A 19,787-nucleotide genomic window follows, 5' to 3' on the forward strand; every position below is an offset into this window, starting at 1 on the left:
GCAGCACCTGTTGACATTTTCCAATACGCAGTGACCTTTCCAGCACCATTACATTTGGCTGTGCAGTACAATCACATTGTTTCAGCTCTACATATCGATAAGATCCTCATTATCTGAATCCTATCAAAATCTTTACACTTTTAGTGAGAGCAGACAGAAAGACATTACTGAAAAAGGTCTGTCTGAAACAAGTGTCAGTTCAGTGACACCAGAAAGACCCCCACTTTGCTCCTGGGGTTAATTGTTCACACCACTGGCCAGGTAAGTACCATGTAGAGACTGACGACTAATGTGAGGATGACTTCTGGTGACAGTGACAGTAGTAGGTAGCTGAAGAGCACTAAATGTGGTATTCAAGGACAGAGTATAGAAAATGAACCTTGTAATCACCAGCACACCTGAAAACCAGAAATTACTTCATGATATGCGAGAAGAGTCCATGATAATTTATCACACAGAACACAAATCCCCCTATTCTCCCTTGTTTAACTCACCTTATGAGGTTATAATGATCAGTTTTATTTCTAGCAAACCTACAAATTTGCTTTCCTTCACTTCCCCTCCTCCATTTACATTTGCTTAATATGCAAAGGTAATGCAATTTATTGAAGAAATAACGAAGATCTGCATTAAGTCACGTCTGCTTCAGAACCCAGTTGACTCCCCACCAGCTGGAATCTATTATTTGATTAAAAATGCTGTTGTGCCAGCTGCCATGCAGCACGTTTCACTACCCTGATTCCTGGTGGAATTAAATCCATACTAAAAATGTAGTCTAACATGAATCAGCCTCAACTCAATATTAATACATACCTGGAAAATAAAAGCATTTAAAAAAGACCCCAGCCCTCCTAGACCTGGCCACATCAATCTCTAATGCAGAAGGTGCTCAGTGGGGAAGAATTTCAAATTTCACATGTTATAAGGTAGTAATTTCATAAGGCAATGTCCTAATTATACACTCAGGCTTGGTTTTAAGAGTGATCTCTCTCACCATAAAAACAAATCAAACTCCTCTTCCAATGGAACCAGTCCTGAAATAAAAGAAGGTTGCTGAGTTTAAAGAATTAGAAGCTCTTGTATCTCACTGGTACAGTGAAGTATTTACTAGTGGAGGGTAATTACTAGGGAATGTACCCAGAGCAAAAAATAATTTATAGTTAAGTCTGTTACTGCTAATTTAGTTAGAATGAGAGACTGCATCAGGCAAAAAGCCCATTTAATTCAAGGGGGATTTCTGCCTGATGTGGACTGCAGGAATATATGCCAAGAGTATATGCTGTGAATAAGAACTGAAAATGTTGCTCAGCTTCTTGCAGTGCAAGAACATTAAAAGCTCTAAGGCAATCATTTGCAAAGGCATGCTTAAAAGGCCTCTAAATAGAAACATAGCTATGGTATATTGATCGGACTGATTCTTCCCATTTTCTTTTTCAGTTACCTCAGAGCAAGTTGCAGAGACTACAGCTTCACCAGCTCTGAAAGAAGTCCATCAGTAGCTCTGAAGAAAGTTTATATTCAATGGGATGTTTGCAGCTTGCTTTGTTCAATGGATGGCCATGAAGTTAAGAAGTTAAAAGGTTGTGATGGCTTCAGACAAGATATAATCTCTTAATATACAGACATAAGAACATGCAGAGGTAACGCTGAAAGCCCAAGCCCAAATCCATTGCTGGTGGTGTCAAGGCAGAGTGCACTCAATACTTTCTTTAGAAGAACTAGGTAAGTATTATGTGGATATTTCAATGATCAAACTGATTAACAATAGTCAAACTAAATTCCTAAGTAGCAATTAAGTTATGACATGTATAAAATAACTGGAAGAGAATATAGTAGGTTTTAGTCATAGTAATGAACCTAATTGAGGGGTCAAGTCACTACTGAACCAAGCTGCTATGATCTGACAGTTGCTTAAGCAGAATGGATGGTCTGAGCACGGCAGAGAGTAGCCCAGCGCCCACACTACAGAAAGTCCCATTGTAATGGGCAGCTTTGCTGACACTGTCTGCAGGGAGGCAAGTCCTTGCAGCTGGAGTCCTACAGGTACTGAAATTCTCTTCCACTCTGAACATGGATGTCCAGGTCAAACTCTCCGGAGAAACAAAAATAAACTAACTTTGCTGCATCTTAGAGATCTTCCTTCCAAATATATTCTAATTCAGTTTGGAAAAGCTTGACCTAATACTTCTGGTTTTGTGGTTTTAAATTATTTCTATTTCTAGATTCATTATATGACTTCCTCAATAAGCAAGAAATGTATTATTTCATGTATTTTTAGGGACTGAGCTTCGTATATTTTAACTTTTTACTCTACAACCTCTTTCACACCAGTAAAAAGTGTTGTAGTGCAGCCCCATCTATGTTTGTTTAAGCACCAATTAGAAATGCATTATGCATGCACATACTGATAAACATCCCACAAATACAGAAGATATTCTGTATTTGAGAATTACTTCTCCTATTCACTAACTTTTCTGGCAGCACATGCCAGAATCATCAATCCACCATCATCAAATGAGTCAACCTGTCATGGATACATTCCTCTTGTCTAACATGCAAAATGGAGATACCCTCCATGCCAAAGACGCAAAGCACCTGGACCTCCAACAATACCTGCTTTACTGAGAGAGAGCAACAGCTCATCTAAAGATATCGCAAAGAGGATTTACACCAGTGAAAAGGAAGTTTAGTTTCTCCTTGGTATATGCTACTTGTCTCAAAAGTGTCACAGACAGTGACATTTAAAATCATGATGTTCCTGTATACCAAAAAAGGTCATACATTGAGATTTAGCATGATTTCAGGAAGCGAACGCCATCAAACCCTGTATAATAAGAGTACAACACCCAGATTTGCCAACAGAGACATTAAAAAATAGATTCAACAGCAATTACAATATTCTTGTCCCAAATGGTAGCTAAAAGTTTATCCCACCCTATACTGGCATGCATTGTGTGTAGGCCCTAAATTTTAATAAAAGGTAGCAAATGCTTTTAACAGCACAGTGGAGAGTTTTTATGAGATATGCAATCTACAGGAAGACTACTTTCCCTCAATAAACATTTGTTGACTAAATGTGCTATTCCAATTAATATGACCTTTATTGAAATGATAAAAGATACTGAAGTTTAACTTAAATTTTAAGAAAACTACTGAGTAGTAACAGCAGTAAGGTATTTTATGTAAAAAAAATTCATTTATACATATATGTATACTTATATTTTAGATTTATATTTATATTTCAATAGTATTGGTGTAAAAATCGTCCATACATGTGGCAGGCATGGAGGACCTTTTTGTGGTCCCAGCACAAACCCATCCAAATCTGCCCAGGCTGTCGCTCTCCCAACAGCAGCGGCCACCCGGGCTCAGCTGAGCGCTGCGGCATGCTGCAGAGCCTGCGACTCTGCCACACGCGCCTGCCTGCCTGCCTGCCACAAAACACACGCTGCCCCAAAAGCACAGCTCCTAATGCCTGCGGTCCTGCCCCAGCCTGTCTTTACGGCCCGGGCACGCACCATGCCCTCGTGTGAAGCTGATGGTCTACGCAGCAGGGGTATATGAACAGAGACATAGGGGAGGGCTCCTCTATCACTGGTTACTGTATTACTGATTTTCTGAGTACTGCCAGCCCGTAGGATCACGTTGCCTTCGTTCCATAATCTGGAAGGCATAAAGTCACCACGACAGGAGACCCGAGGAAGTGTTAGGATTAAACTGGTGATATAGGTTCTGGCAAAGAGCTCCTATGGACGCTTGGGAAAACACTGAGCAAACATCCCATCCATACTCAAACCTCCCCATTTCCCAAGCTCCTGATCAGCAGCAATGCTGAACATACACCTGCAAATGGAGCACTGGAAGATCTGATATTAAGTACTAAGGAACGCCACAAGCCCTTAAGAAAAAATATATCTGTATTTCAGCTCAGACATTCAAAATTAATAGAAATATTTAAAGAATTTAAGAATTCCTTATTAAGGACATATGCCTTCATTTTTCACCCTTGCCATATGATAACAATATTCATTTTCCTCACATGGTGCTGTGAAAAAGCCTGCGAAAGTTGTGACGCACTGAGCCATCACAGTTATTTTCTCTTCCTTGTGTTACGGTAGCATCTAGGAGTCCCAGGTCAGGATACATATGCTGGAGGCTGTGCTCAGAGAGAACAGAAAAGATGGTTCTTGCCTCAGAGAGTCACATTTAAACATAAAAATAAGTCCAATAAGTGGGTATGGATGGCTGACAAGGAAGTAGGAGGAAACAAAGAGACAGCATCAGTCAACACACGAGCCAGTGGCTGTAACACATCAGTAACCTACTTTTTTTTTTTTTTTTTCCCAGGGATTATGGCAGAGGAGATTTTAAGAAGGGATTTAAAAGGAGAAAATGAGGTTAAGTGTGTTGATGTCTGCCCACAGGTCATCCTTAACTTCAGCAGTAGCAACAAATAAAGCCCACAGATGCCAGTTTGAATACACGGCACGTCAGTGATGAAGCTGATATTGCTGGTGAACCGGAGGGATGTGTGGATGGATGGGCCAGACAGGCTTTGGATATGAAATCAGGCTGCTTCTTACTACCATTATTACAAGAGAGATAGATGAGTATTACAGAAATGCTCACAAGAAAACAAATTTCTTTTTACAGCAAGTTTGAACAAGGTAAAAGCTACACTAGCTGTATGTGGACCATGCTTGACAGTGGACTGAGGGGTGGCATTGCTTCATGACCACAGGCATTCCTAGGGCTGGCTCCTAAACACCTCAGTCCACAGACATCTCTGAAGGAAGAAGCATGCCTTATTCAACATCCTTCACAGTTGATTTTTTAAGCCCAGGACATCATCACCTAAGTTGATTGTTTTCATGAGTTACTATCTTCTAATGGCTCCTAAAATATCTGTATGCAACAGTTGGAAACTTCTGTGTTCCACAGCTAATTTGGTCTTTTATAAACTGGTTTACATATGTACTTGCTATTTAATTATGTTAGAAAATATTTCAGATAATATTTTTTCTGTCATCTCCTTAGCTCAGCCATTTTACAAAGTTAAGAGAGCAGAGGCATCTGGGGTCCATTTGAGCTCAGTAACAAACCTTGATCTTAAAACACATTTGCCTTTCAGTAGATGACAGTGCCAACAGCAGTGCTGCCTTTTACCCAGCTGACGCGAGAGATGGACTAGCATCTGCCAACCTCTTACTAAGCCTCTGAAAATATGTTTGGTGAGGCAAGGTGTTTCACCAAAGACATGTTGACATTAGGTAAATTATTGTTTAGGGAAAAAAAGGTAAAAACAGAAAAAGGCAACACATGTCTTCTCCCCATACACGACCTTTTCAATGGTGGTTTCCAAACCAACCACTTTTCATCAAAAGTTCCAGCAAAGCGTCAGAGGAAAGCAATTTTAGGAACACAACAGCATCACAAAATTACGGAAACTCTTTTTGCTGTACTGTATTTAGATAAACCTTAACAACGAAATGCCTGTTAAAAATATGGCTTACCTTTCATTTTTTTGCTTAGTGCTCTTCACTATGTCCTTTAAAAGCTAGTAAGAATCAACACCCAAAGGAAAGCCAGTAGGTAACATACTAGCTTGCTAATGTATAACTGTCCTAAATAACTGTAGGTTGGAAGAGCACACTGAGTCCCAGCATCCTGATAACAAGAACGCTGTGTCCCATCCAGTCCCAGCAGTTGTCTGTAGCAAGCGACCCCACAGAGCAGTGCCTGGCTCAGGGAAAGCAGCGCTGCTTTCCAGGCTTCACCAGCTACAGGGATGACATCGCCACTGATTCGAACAGGGATGCTGTGCTCACGTGAGGACCCAGCTGCTCACAAGTAACAAAACGTGCGTGTCTCAGCCTGAAGCTGAATTCTACCCCACAACTGGGTACCTACATTCCCTTCAGACTACAGCATCCTATAAGGCTCTTACAAGATGCAACATACAGTACAGCAACATAAGCCTCCGCAATAAGTTAAATGGACCATGTCCTAAAAGTAGGTACTTCCCTCCCCTGACTAGAGGGAGACCTTGGGTGACCAGCTCTGGTGCAGACATCCTCTGTCTGAGTGTCCTGAAGAGCACTCCAGGCTGGTGAAGCAGAAAATGCATGCATTCATGTTTTAGTGCTTTATCAGGGGCTGGGTATTCTTCTGCTGTCAAAAGCAAAGAGTTATGTTCCTGACAACGGTAATGACAGAACTAAATTAAGAAAATAGAGCTCAGGGAGGCAGAAAGATGCAGTTGAGCTTTGGATGAACAAACCTTACTAATTGACCAGTTACCAGCTATCTAAATAGATTAAAAGAATTATTATTACAGCTCTAGTTTAACAATTCGGAAAAGTGACATTTAAAGTCACTACTTAACATTCAGACATCCTTAACTCTATGCAGTAAATTAGTCATTTAAAACCTACTTGTAAATACATGGTAACTCTTGCGAGTTAACAGCAGCATTCAAAAGTATTGGCAAGAGCAAATCAAAATGCATCCATTTTTGAGAAATGAGGTACCCATCAGATAGCAACCATAAAAAATGTGCCCATTGCAACATGTACAATAGCTCAGAAAAACATCATTTTTGGTACACTTTCTTCCGATCAAGTCAAATGAAATAAGATTTTCAAATCCGTGAAAGACAGTCATCTGAAAACACTGTAGTGCTTCCCCAGTGCCATCTTTATATATCAGAATACTAAATGTGAAAGTTCATACATTTGATTTCCTAGAAGATACCAGTGAGGTATCACATTTTCCCCTTCTTTTTAAAGACCACTTCCTGGGAAAAAAATATAAATGTGTGCATGCTTCAGGCACTCTTACTTATTCTGGATGGACACAGATTATGCTGTCCCAGCTGAGTGATTTAAAATTGCTTTTATTGTGATGTTTCATGATTGAAGAGGTCAAAGCCTTTCCTGGAGAAAACAGCTATAAGGTGTTCTACAGACCAATTTAAGGAATATGTGTTAAGTTCTTAGCTTCACGAGGTTAATGTGTGCCTTGGTTTCACCGTAAATAACATGACCTTCTTATTAATCAAGAGAAAGACGATAACTTTCATGTCTATATAGAGTAGAAATGTATTCTTTTCTTACATTTCCCCTCCCTCCTCAAAATACACAAAGCAAATTTTGAAATTCCCAACCCTATCTATCAAAGAACATTCAGGTTCAAAGTCAAGTACTAGAAAGTCAAGAAATGCCAGAGCAAATTTAGTTCAGCTCCCTTGTTTATACATTAAAATGAAATATTTAATTACATGATGAGGTGCTCCTTTTTTCCACTGCATTATCTGTGTTTTAAATAACAAGAAACAAATTCCATAGTCACCTGATTTGACAAGATATTCAGATGTCTATTTCACTTCAAATATAATACTTCAATAATTAAAGTTACTTATCTTGCTGAGAGACATATAAGGTCAGATAAAATTTTTCCTAAGAATGTAAGAATACCTGTGAGTTCACTTATTTTTTTTTCAGTAGGCAAAACATTTTTGGAAATAAAATATATCTTCCACCAGCAAATACTGCTTGATAGTATGCTGTGATCTAATTTTGAATGAACAAAACTAGAACAAATCTCCTTTTGCCTAATTTTTTTCAAACAGGTCTATCACAATGACTGGCTTATCAAAATATTTCAACTCACATTCTAAAAATACCAGCTATTTATTATTTTAATCTGCTGTACAGACATCAGTCTAACACTCAATTAGAGTAAGTGGTTATGAATCATGCACGCTTTAGGAGTATCTGGCTCTCTGAACAACGTTCGAGTTTCAAATCTTTATTGATAAAAATATCTTACTTCCCACAGAAATCTACATACAAATGTGCAAATTAGGGCTAGAGTAGTGAGACAGCTTTATGGCTGAGAGGTGTCTGGGCTTGGCTAGTTGCCGCCTTTGCCTACTTCCACCTTGGCTCGGATAATTGGAATAAAGATGAATGAAAATTTAGGCCTGCAGTTTTAACAGTAACTATTTGTTATTTAAATTTCCTTTTCCACACTGAACGATTGCATGAACATGTGCTCAGAATTAAAAGGCTGCTCTTTAGCATCAGTACATTGATTTCTTGGGGTCCTTGCAAAGCTTTTCACATTGTTTCTGGAGTACAGCTCTACACCCCTCTAACTGCCTGTCAGACATCATTTCTGCTTTATGAATAAATAATATGATGCCCAGGAGAAACGTTAGGCTAAGACAAAAAAATCAATATGTGTCTAGCATGTGTTAGGCAGTTGTTCAGCTGAAGTCTGTCTCAAATATGTAGAGTAATTTTAATAACAAAACAAATGCTTTCTAAACTAAGCTTAAAGGGGGGTTATTAAGAAAGCACTACCACTATGTCACTGCATATCCTATCTGAAGAACAGTAATATTGTCCTCTTAAAATGTGAATAGATATTCTGACTGCAAAGTGTCTGGCGAATACTTATCTACAAATTTCAAATAGTCATATTACAGAGATTCAGTAGCAACTGCTTTTTTACTCTCTTCCTCTTGGAGTAGTTTTGGTGCATATCTGCATAATAAAGCTGTTATTACAACGGACTTATTTTTTATTTTAAAAACACCTTCTTCCAAAATTGCCTTATTGTTTTTTTGCAGAGGGCCTGGGATCAAAACTGAAACAAAAGCACGGTCAATTAATCATTCATGCAGCCCCATAATCGCCCTAGTCATTCCTGCAACGTTAGCCTATTTTCGCAGTCAGCGCAGTTCATTGGTCTGACACCGCCACTGTAGCCCCACAGATGTAAACCCGCTGCAGCAATATTTGAATCGCTCCATTTCTACAGGACGGGTCTACATAAAATGACCTTAACTCCTGTCGTGAGGCGGTTCTTTAATTCCTTTACATCACATCCGAGAAGGGTGGGTTTTGTTGAACGCACCATATAGTGGGGAGCGTCAGTAGGAATCACCACACGCTTGTTGTCCAGCACCTTATTGAAGGTGGACCTGCACAAGCCTGACTCCTGCACCGCTTTCCTTCCACCTCTGTGTCCTCCAGCACCAGGAAAGCTTGGGCTGTGCCAGGCGGCAGCGCTCAGCCCCTGCCGACAGCGCGTCACCTCCCTTCCCGGATCACCCAGGGCCAGCGGGGCCGAAGCCTCACGGATCCTCACCTCCTCAAAAACGCCTGCTTCCCACCGTCTTCCTCACAAACACCGACCTCATGCTGGAAACCCATAAGGAGGTGGCTGGGTTATTTCAGGACAGGGGGCAAGCTGACAGTGCTCGTTGCCAGCAAGCTCACAACAGCCCTGGGCATCCAGGCTCAGCAGCACGGCCACGCAAACAGCAAAGGAGGAAGAAAACGAAGAGGTAAAGGCAAGGTGGCAAGTTGTAGTCAGACCCACGGATGACCTGTGAGATCACTGACTCCAAGACACCAACATCCAGCTCGGGGACATTGCTCTCAGAGGGGTTTTTTTGCCCCCCCCGCCCCGCTGTCATGCAGACCTTTTAGTGCAGATCCTCCCCTTGGGAGCATGCTGACAAGGCAGCTCCTCCTGTTACGTTCAGTGTAATGAAAAGCACAAACTTCATGTATTTATGACCCTTTCAGACTGAGGAGCCGCAGCTGAGTGCCCTTGCCCAGGGGTGCTTACTCCTGCAGAAGAGCCGGCCATCTGGAAGGGCAATCTAAAGAAAGCAGAGGGAAAACCTGACATCTCAGGGAAGGAAACCTGCAGACATGCAGAAGCTACCACTGACAGCAGTGGAGATAAGAGGTGTCTTAAGGCTCACACTAGCCAACATGGTGGAGCCTATTAGCACCAACAGAGACAGAAAATGCTTTTACCAGCTCAAACGAAGTGCTAAAGACAAAGAGAGGGGCTTTCCAGAAAAAAAGAAACAAAAAATCCTATCCAACAAAAAACCCCACAAACAAACAAAACCCCAAAACCCAACTTAAGCAAAAAGGAGAAGGCTCAAGGTGAAGCTTGTATGGTTTTTATTCATGCTGAATACATTCAAACCCCAACTCCTGGGTGCGGCAGTGGACCATTTGCATGTGAACGTTATTAGGGAAACAGGCAGGATGGAAACTGAAAGCAGAGCAGCTATTCCTGAATTACTTCCAACACAGGCAAGCTGTAAATTTTAAGCACCAAACCACGTGTCCCGTGCACTGAAGCAGCTCTGAGAGAAGCTCCTCTTCACCCCTTCTCGTTGCCTTTCTGGCGGCGGGCATGGCCAAGCTCCTGATGGAGCTCCCTCGGTCTTGATAAGCGCTCAGGTGTCAGCAAGCCTGACATCTCCTACCGGCACCTGGCTCACCAGCTCACAACCTTTCCTTCAGCCACATGCCTTGTGCCTCTGCCAAGCCAACGCCAGGCCAGACAAGCCAGAGCAGAGACACAGGGAACATGGCAGACCACTGCGAAGCCCAGCCACGACCACCACACGTGTCAAACCAGGCCTGCGTATCCTGCGCAAGACATAGGTTTGCAGGGGAGGCCTGCAAACACCTCGGCTGTCCTGCCACAGAGACCTACCCAAGAGACCCCTGCCCTGCTCTTCACCCCTCACACGTCCACCCCCCCACAACACCTATTGCAGGAAACCGCCGTTCCTCCACTTCTAACAAAATGACTACACAACACGTATTTCTGCCAACACTCAGGTGACAGGGCCACTTCACCCTGGACACCACCCACCTCCTTTTTCACTGGCCACACTTGCCTCCATCTGAAGGTACTTCTTCCAGCCACTCTCTAAACCATAGCTCTAAGGTGATCCATGGGTGGGTTGTTTGGTTTTTGACACAGTCAAAAATCCCACACTGCCAGGCTAAAGTCTGATACTATTTTTACACCATCAAAGCTGGTTGAAAGGATCCTGTCTTCACCTTCCAGCCTCGCTCAAGACAAAACAACTGCCTCTGGGTTGTACCATAAATGGGATCAGAGAAGTAAATCCAGAATTTTAAAAGACCTTAAACCCCCAATAAAACAATCTTTTTTTTTTCCAGCTCTAAGATTCCCAACTTTTTTGAACCGGAAGGAAAATTTGCTGGACCTCCAGCTGTGCTCAGAGGGCACCGTGTGGCTGCCTTAACACTGATGGAGGATTACATGGCATGATAACCTGTTCACAATTTCTGATGATTTCCTGTGCAAGAGTTCAGGTTACGCAGGTCCTTTAGACATGCAACTGAGTCATCAACACATTTTTATTGCAAACAGAATTTCCAAAATGATGAGCTATTCAACAGGGAAGAGAGAGAGAAAAACCCCTGACCTTTCAGAGGTGTTTCATTTCCAGATCTGAGTATCTTTTACAGAGAATGAGAGTTCAGAACTAAAACGCTTCATCTTTGACAGATTTAAAGACAACTATCACAGTCCTTTGGCTTCCACAAGGTAAGACTCCAGAAGTATGTGTGATATCAAATTGATTTTACATTAATTCTACCTTTAAGGTGTCTGGTCAAGCTCGTTGATTTCTATGTTCATTTTAAAGATAAATACTACCAAGAAGCAATGTTTCCATCAGTCATGTCAGTTATATTTATGCACTTCTCATGGGCTCAAGATTTGGGATTGAAGCATGTCTGTAGTCTGTACAGATAACAAAAAGAGACTGAGAGAGGGACTTGGAGTATATTCACATAAACTCGTACAACCAGTCACTGTAGCTTAGGAGATACCTGGTCAGACAAACTGTGGTAACCGAGTATGTTACCAGAGGTGTGGTCACAGCTTCTACAAAAGCAAAGTTGAATCAGTAAGCTTGTCTGAGCAAACCAACTTTCCTTTAGGAAAAGCTAGGAACATGCACCATGTCAGTTAGTTCAATGTGGTTACCTTCAAGGTTCTTCGCTTATCATCTTACCAACATGTTGTAAGTAAAGACCACCTGCTTGGTATGCATTAGCAAAGCACTGATTCCACAGAGGAATTTCAAGGCTATCATTGCGCTAAGGAAGGGACTTGAAATCTTCCCAGTATTTCTCAACTCAGCCACAAATTGAGTACATCACATACAATGCAATCCAGTCCAGTACCATCTCACTACTTACTAGAAACAGCCACCCAGCAAGGGCCAGGATACTTGGAATAAAAAATAACTGCAGTGTTTGAAAATTCACCATCTGCCAGGTGTTGGGAGATGTTAATTATTTAAGTGCCAACCCAATATAAATTTGATGTTGCTCAAATCTCATCAGACCTCCAGTAAATGAATGCAAGCAGCACCAGTCTACATACTGAAGACTGGATGTCATTGGTCTCCATGCAAAGGTACCAGATATGCCTTGCAGACTGCATGCCCAGACTAACTTCCTAACCGCAGTATTCTTTTCCATACCTTCCGCAGTGGGATAGCTTTGTAACTTAAATATGAAATATGAACTCCCAGCTGCCTATTTTGTTATTTAGTTTCTGTCCATACCAATGAAAACCTCATTTGCTATGCTTTCAAAACAGGCTTTGGAACAAGCAAATGCGATGTATAGATCTGTGGCATCTACAGCAATTGCAACAGCATAACCAGGTTTTAAGAACTTGGCAAAGTGAGCAAAGATGGCAATTTCCAATGAAGCAGTCAACGCTCTGCTTGACCAAAACAGGTCCACTGACCAAAACTGCTATCATCCGGGGCAGGAAAGCCTGTGCCAGCACTGCAGAGCACGTGGTGCCTCTCACAGCTCTAGGAAGACAACCAGCTAGAAGACTGGGATGCTGAGGGATAAGGAAAGGCTTTCTGAATGACCATATACTAAACCATATCCAGCTGATTCTACCTTTCAGCTGTGACTGGTACGGCTGCTTTTTAAGACATGAAAACAACAACTGCATTTTCAAAATGTATCACATCTTTATTTTATACACACACACACTAGCACCTCACACAGCACATCATGGATCACGAAGCTGTAAGCAACAGCTTCTGCAAAAGCTACCTCTAACATTGCTGCTACCCAGTTTAATTGCTTTGCACTGGCACCTTCATAAATTACAGAGGTCTTCACAAAACTGAACTAAAGCCAAGCTGACCACCACAGGAAACAAAAAGCAGTTGCATCAACAATTACCTTGGATTCTCTGTAGAGCTTGATGTTCAAGGGCTGTACAGTATTGACAAACGTTTCCTCCTAGGCAAAAAAAAAAATGTTCACAATTCTGAATTCAATTATGCTCCACTATGAGAATATAACAGACAATATACATTATCTCCTGTTTCTTCAAATTTAAAATCATATCCAGAGAAAAGTACTTCAAAAAAAGGTTTCCTTCCTGTATTTAAAATACCTGAGAATAACTAATACAGTTTTTAAACTCCTTTTAATTATTTTTGTGCTTACTATTTTCTTACTTTTAAAGATCCAATAAAGAAGTTAGGCTGAGAATTAGGACATTTTTACTCTCTCACTTGTGATGTTGCCAGTAATGGATTTCATAGACCAAATCAGAATTAAAGGCTCCTATATGTAAAGTTAGGGTAGTTTATACCATTCCAGTGACAGTATCTTCAGAGAGATTTCTGCAACTGCTTGGGTTTTACCAGCAGAAACTCATTGTTACTTAGTAATTGTATTGGTTTGGTATCTAAAGAAAGATCATCCAAGTCAGCGATGAGAGATTTATGAGGAACAGGGAGAGGTAAAGAGGTTGCAAACTTTCCATTAGCACCAGCCTTGCAACACATACTTTTAGTTACAGGATAATGGAGCAGCCATGTGGTTGCAATCAATCCTGCAATGCCTACATAATAAAAATGTTGAACTTCTCAGACTGATTTTCTTTCCGTTGCCTAAATGAAAATTAAACTAACAACTTGGTTTGTAAATTGACTTAGCTAGAAGAAAATACCTTCCTTTCCCTGGATGTTTATTTCAGATTTAAAGGGTCATACATTGTTTACTTTGTAGGGAACTGGCTTGCTACAGTATTGTACGACTAGTTTAAACCAAAGTTAGAGCATATCTACAGCAAGTGGTTGCAAGAACTTATTTAAAGGACTTTCCAAATTAATTTAGTTAAAATTACTGTCCAACTTTTCAAATAAATTAGGCTGTATAGTGCTAACCAGTAAGATTAGGAAATCTAATTACTGCCAAAGCAAGCAGAAATAGATATAAAATAGACTATTTCTGGAGGAATATGCCATTTCTTCTACACCATTAATTTTCAGAAGAGACTCAAGTCTCTAAAGCAGCTTAAGAAATCAGGGATACTGTCAGGCTATCTGCTTGTTCAGACCACAGGAGGATACACTGATTCAATTACTTTTTTGATGTAAACCCAAATAAAATCTGTATAAGCGCATATTACAACTCAAACTTTTTGCACAAAGACAGAAATAGTTTCTTTTTTTGTAAGCATTAACCAGTTGCTTTGCTCATTTGGCTCCCCCCCCCCCTCCTTCCCCCTTACTGGTGTAGTCTACTAAAAATAAAGCAGTGCAAGCTCCTGGAGAACTGTTGCTTAGCTACATTCTCAATTATCACAATGCTGGCCTTACTCATTCAGTGTCAAGGTCAAAGCAATTGTTTCTTTACTTTAATGATGAAGTATCCTGTTTATAAAAATCTTATCTGTTTCCTACTTGGTAAAATATTGCACATTTCAGTCAATCATTGCTGGCTAGTCCTCCAGAGAGACAAAGTGTGAGAACATAACCGGTAGTGTTAATTTTTGCCCTTAATGGAGAGCTTTTTTCCCAACTCCACCCAAAATGCCTACTGCCTCACACTGACACACAGGCAACCAATTATACCAACATTTCTTTCCTTCTTTGCTGTAGCCAGGCAAGTATGGCAGAAATGCAGTAGTTGTATATTTATTCTTATTATTTTCCCATCCCATGACAAGCATAAGTAAAGTGGTAACTTTAAATTAGCGTGCACCTCTAAGTCAGTGTTGTGGGAAAGCTAAAGCAGAGAAGGAATTTCCCCATCAGTTTTAAACACGAGAAGTTTTTGGTTCCTCTTTGCCTTTGAGGGCAGGTGTTCAACTGCAAAGACTGCGATTCTCCCCAGGCTAGTCCAGGCTGCTGAATATTTCATAGCCCTTGAGAAACGCAGCTGTAATCAACTTGTAAATAATGAAATGGGCAGTGATAATAGAGAGGAGGTAAAGTGCGCCATTAGAAAGCATCAGTGCTTTGGCTGCTGCTGCAGTCTTGCTGTAACAATTTATCAGGTTATTTGATAGAATAATAATGCTATCAACTATGAAATCAAAATGAATGCTATGCCAAAAAAATCAGAAAGTGTCTCAGGTGGCCAACGTGAATAGCAAAGAGAAAAAACCAGAAAGACTGCCAAAGGAATCACATTCAAGACCGAAGCTCCATTAAATGTATTAATCACATGCCAATTATGCACAGCCATGTTAGGGTATTAATAGAAAAATAAGTTTACAAAAGTTACTTAAGGCAGGAAAAGTTTTATAAATATTAAAATAAAACAAAGAAAATATTTAAGAAGCAGTAAACATGCTCATCTTAATGCTTGTAGAGTAACCCAGCTGCTGTCCTATGTTCTTTGTAACAGGATCTTGAGGTTTGACATTTGGAACCTCAGATGTTTACAGTGTCCCCTCTGTATTGTTTAGCACTGGCAAGCACCAGCAAAAGACCAACAGTGAGATTACCACAATGGCATTTCCTGAAGATATGACATGAGCTATGATTAAGAATTTCATGTTGAAAACCAGGATTGAGCAAGAGGTGAAATGAAACAAGCAGTGATCGGGCAGACAGCAAGATGCACCTGTGAATTATGCAGGGAAGCTCCACAGAAAGTAATTCTGCATCTCACTTCAGAAAACACCCAAAACCTGACTGTTCCTGATCTGCCCCAGGTTTCTGAGGAACAGAGCACTGACTGCTTGTACAAACATAAGTTAATGTCACAGATGAGGCTACAGTAGTTATGTGGTAAAAAAGGGGCAAGTTCATACATAACAACCTGCATGGATGGACAGTGAGACTTGAGTATTTCCTATCAACAGAGATGACCTCTACACATCTTTATGAATTTGCACTGAGGTGTGACTCAGATCACTAACTCTCTACCCTGATCTGCAATGATATGCATGGATAAGTTGGGAAAGGCACAGTCTGCGTGTGGGAAACTGCCACCTCAGATGACTTACTCCTAACCTCCTCCACAGAGCAGTGACTGAGGCAAACATGCTCTTTTGTTAACCTTGTGGTCTGCTGTGTATCATTAGCACAGGTGAATTCCACTGCACAGCCACTGTCCAGACTGTAAAATATTAGAACAAAACAGACTATTTCAGTTGGAAGTGACCTACAACAATCATCTAGTCCTACCACCTGACCAATTCAGGGCTGACCAAAAGTTAAAGCATGGTGTAAAGGGCATTGTCCAAATGCCTCTTAAACACTGACAGGCTTGGGGCATCGACCACCTCTCTAGGAAGCCTGTTCCAGTGTTTGACCACCCTCTTGGTAAAGAAATGCTTCCTAATGTCAAGTCTGAACCTCCCCTGATGCAGCTTTGAACCATTCCCATGCGCCCTATCACTGGATACCCGGGAGAAGAGGTCAGCACCTCCCTCTCCACGTCCCCTCCTCAGAAAGCTGTAGAGAGCAATGAGGTGACCCCTCAACCTCCTTTTCTCCAAACTAGACACGCCCAAAGTCCTTAGCCATTCCTCACAAGACATTCCTTCCAGCCCTTTCACCAGCAATCAGCTGGTGAAAACAGCCATATTTCAAGTGACTCTACGTGATGTGCAACTGTAGGGAAAAGCAGATGAGAAACAAGCACAGGCTGAAGAATAAACACAGTGCTCCAGTCTCGTCTGTTGGAAACACAGCAATCCCCCAGAACTGCCATGCGGCAGGTGGACCCTCCTCCTATGGACCAGAACATGCTCCAGTGCTGAAAAGGGTAGAGGCTGTCTTCCCCAGCCCACATCTGCCCGGGCACCAGAGAAAACCCTGCTGAACCACAACTTCCATGGTTGCACAGTCCTTTCTCGTCCTCCCTCTGAGCAAGGACTGACACTCACAGATGCCTTCTGACAGATGAACAGAAGTAACATGCCAAAGTGGTAGGCAATTCACAGAAGGCTGATGTTGGCTCCGTTAGTTAACTCCTGATACTCACAAGAACAAGCTGAATGTTATTCTTAGAAATTAAAGGAAGGTCTGGATGCAGGACTGCTGGTAGGTTCACATGCAACACTGCATGTTGCAAAGAGAAGTCTTGACAGAAGTGTGAGGTTGCTCAATGGGATACTGCAAACACATGTGCTAGCAGAAAGCCAACAGCAGTGGGAAATAAAAATTGCTACACTGTTTGAGAAAGAACCTCTACATTCAGGAAAGACTTCAATTAATGTCAGCTTAATCATCTCTTACATGTTTCAAAAAGCAGTTCATAGAAACTCCAAGAATCCAAGCAGATTGTAAAAGAAATACTAATGAAGTTGATAAACATATCCTCTTCCTTCAGTCTCTTTGTACTTGCTATGTTCTCTACACAGATACTCTGTATTTTCATATCTTTCCTCACCAGCAACAGATACAGAATGGTTTAATATTGCCAAAGAAAATCTGGTGTACACATGTTCAGTGCAGCAGGGGGAAATGAGCTCTCTCTAACATCCCAGAAACATCACCTGTCACTCTGAAAGAAAGTGGTGTCTCAGGGTGATACTGCACTGGAGTAATTCCCATGCTTTGATAATCAAAGGACTCCTCCTAGTGTTATCTTCCATCTGCCGGAGAAGAGATCACACAGATAGACCTTCCAGCCAGATGGAGTCACCAAAAATTCTCTTCATCTATCAGAAAGCTCAGACATAACTGAGATGCACTCATTCATATTCTCCTGCTCTCCCTCCTGCAAATACCCAAGGATAAATTACTCAGTCAAACTCAGATTTAGACTTTAAATGTCACAGGCAAATCTTATGCAGCTCATTTTTCCTTTCACTTTTTTCCCCGGCATGAAAGAATTATTCTTATTAACTCACTGGGGATCATGTCTTCCTTTTAATATCTGGGAAAAGGCAACACATGACAGACAGACCTTGTATAATATAAGGTTGGTGGAACTGCTCTCCACGTTTATCCATTAAAAATCCAAAAATCTACTTCAAGAGTTGCAAATTTTCTGCGGTATCACCAACCCTCTTCTGGATATCAGCATCCCAGTCTGACCCTTCTATAAAATGGGAAGGCTATGGTGATACAGGCTCCTGTAATTTGTGAGGTGTCTTTTTTGATTTACGTATATAGAACTAGTCTTGGAATAAGGATGATTAGGAAATATATATACACACACACAGAGACACATGCAGTCTTACCATCAAGGGACTCCCAAACAATGCCCAACTCTAAAGTGGGGCTCTCACTCCTCATCTAACTCTTACAAACCAGCAAGGCAGGCAGCAGTTCACTGCTCATGCATCTCCTTCTCCTTGGACAACTGACTCTACTGGGAGCCTTGTAAAATTTGCAGCATCATATTAAATCTTCCCAAGGCTACATATTTGCCAACATGTTGAGAAAAAGGACTCTGAAGACTGTAATGGCATTTCCTGATGATAAGTACCAGAGGTGAGGCTGGCAGCAGCGCTGCTCATTACAGCTGTCTGGCACTTTCCCCTTTCCAGAGCCATTTTCTACTGTTAAAAAATCCATGCTCATGCTAAATATAATTTTGGGTATCTCCATTGAAATGATGCACATATTTCTGAAAATAAAAGCCAAAGAAAAGTACTTTTCACTGCCTAAGCTAAAAGGTCTTGGCATACTTTTTCTTTGAGAAGCTTGAGTATCTCTACTCTCTGAAGAAGGGACTTGACATGACCTAGGAAAAAACTTTATGCCAGAGAAATGCTTTTTACTGCCTTCTGAAATGGGAAAGGTGTAATCCTGTGAAAACAGGAACAAGAGTAAGGAAATGGGAGAAGAGTACGGAAAAACGGGGAAAATTGGGACCAAGAGATATGTGGGGAAGATGATGGATAAGAACAGGCAAGGAAATTTGGCTGGGGAGTCAGGGAGAAAAGCAGGATGAAGGAGGGTGAGAGAGTAGGGAGGAAGGAGGGTGAGAGAGTCAATCTAAACAAAAGCTAAGGAGAAAAAAAATGGGTGGAAAAGGAGACTGAGATCAGGAACTACTTGGATGAAAACAGGGTGAGCTGAGACCCATCCAACATGCAACTAGTACAAGGGGAGACTGGCACTGGCTTGGATGAGACCGGAGGACACGAAGCTAAGGAGGCAGTAGCAGAGGCCTGAGAGGTTGGATGGGACACTGGCAGCAAGAGAGAGCCAAGTGAATGACAGGAAAGTAATGTAAGTCCTTTTGGGCAAAAAAGAAAATGTACAGATTGCAAAGATGGGAAGAGTGGCTGTGGAGGAAAATACCCCTAGGGGAGCTGTAAGAGTGAAGAACAGAGGCAAGAATAAGGCTTAGGAAAAGACAAGCAACACAGAATTAGAAAGAAACGGGTCTAGTCAAAAGCAGAAGGTCAGAAGAGACCATCTTTTGGCAGAACTATGCAGAAGAGTCTGTACCACTAAAGCATATTCCCCTCCCGATCCAAGTTCATGGAGTGCAGGTACACAGCCACAGCAAAATATGCACTTGGGGGACAAATGGGCTAGAACATATCTTTTGCTTTACCTCATCTCTCAGGTCTGCTGGCACCAATAGCACAAAGCAGAAGAGTAATAAAATGGACTGATATTACAGGATAGTTCTTTCAAAATATGAAATGATAACACTCTGTGCCTGTTAAGGATATGATACCAATTT

The 19,787-nt window shown here is 41.4% G+C and overlaps 1 protein-coding gene across 1 annotated transcript in view; it reads right to left on the minus strand.

The window, feature by feature from the left end:
- The window catches only part of PAG1 (phosphoprotein membrane anchor with glycosphingolipid microdomains 1), a 109,840-nt gene that overhangs the window by 69,597 nt on the left and 20,456 nt on the right, over nucleotides 1-19,787 (minus strand). The window contains exon 2 of the mRNA XM_075023495.1: nucleotides 13,074-13,133. The gene's annotated coding sequence lies outside the window, so the exon portion shown is untranslated. The remainder of the gene's footprint in view (nucleotides 1-13,073; nucleotides 13,134-19,787) is intronic.

This window comes from Buteo buteo, chromosome 3, assembly GCF_964188355.1.
Source record: "Buteo buteo chromosome 3, bButBut1.hap1.1, whole genome shotgun sequence".
Classification (NCBI taxonomy): Eukaryota; Metazoa; Chordata; class Aves; order Accipitriformes; family Accipitridae; genus Buteo; species Buteo buteo.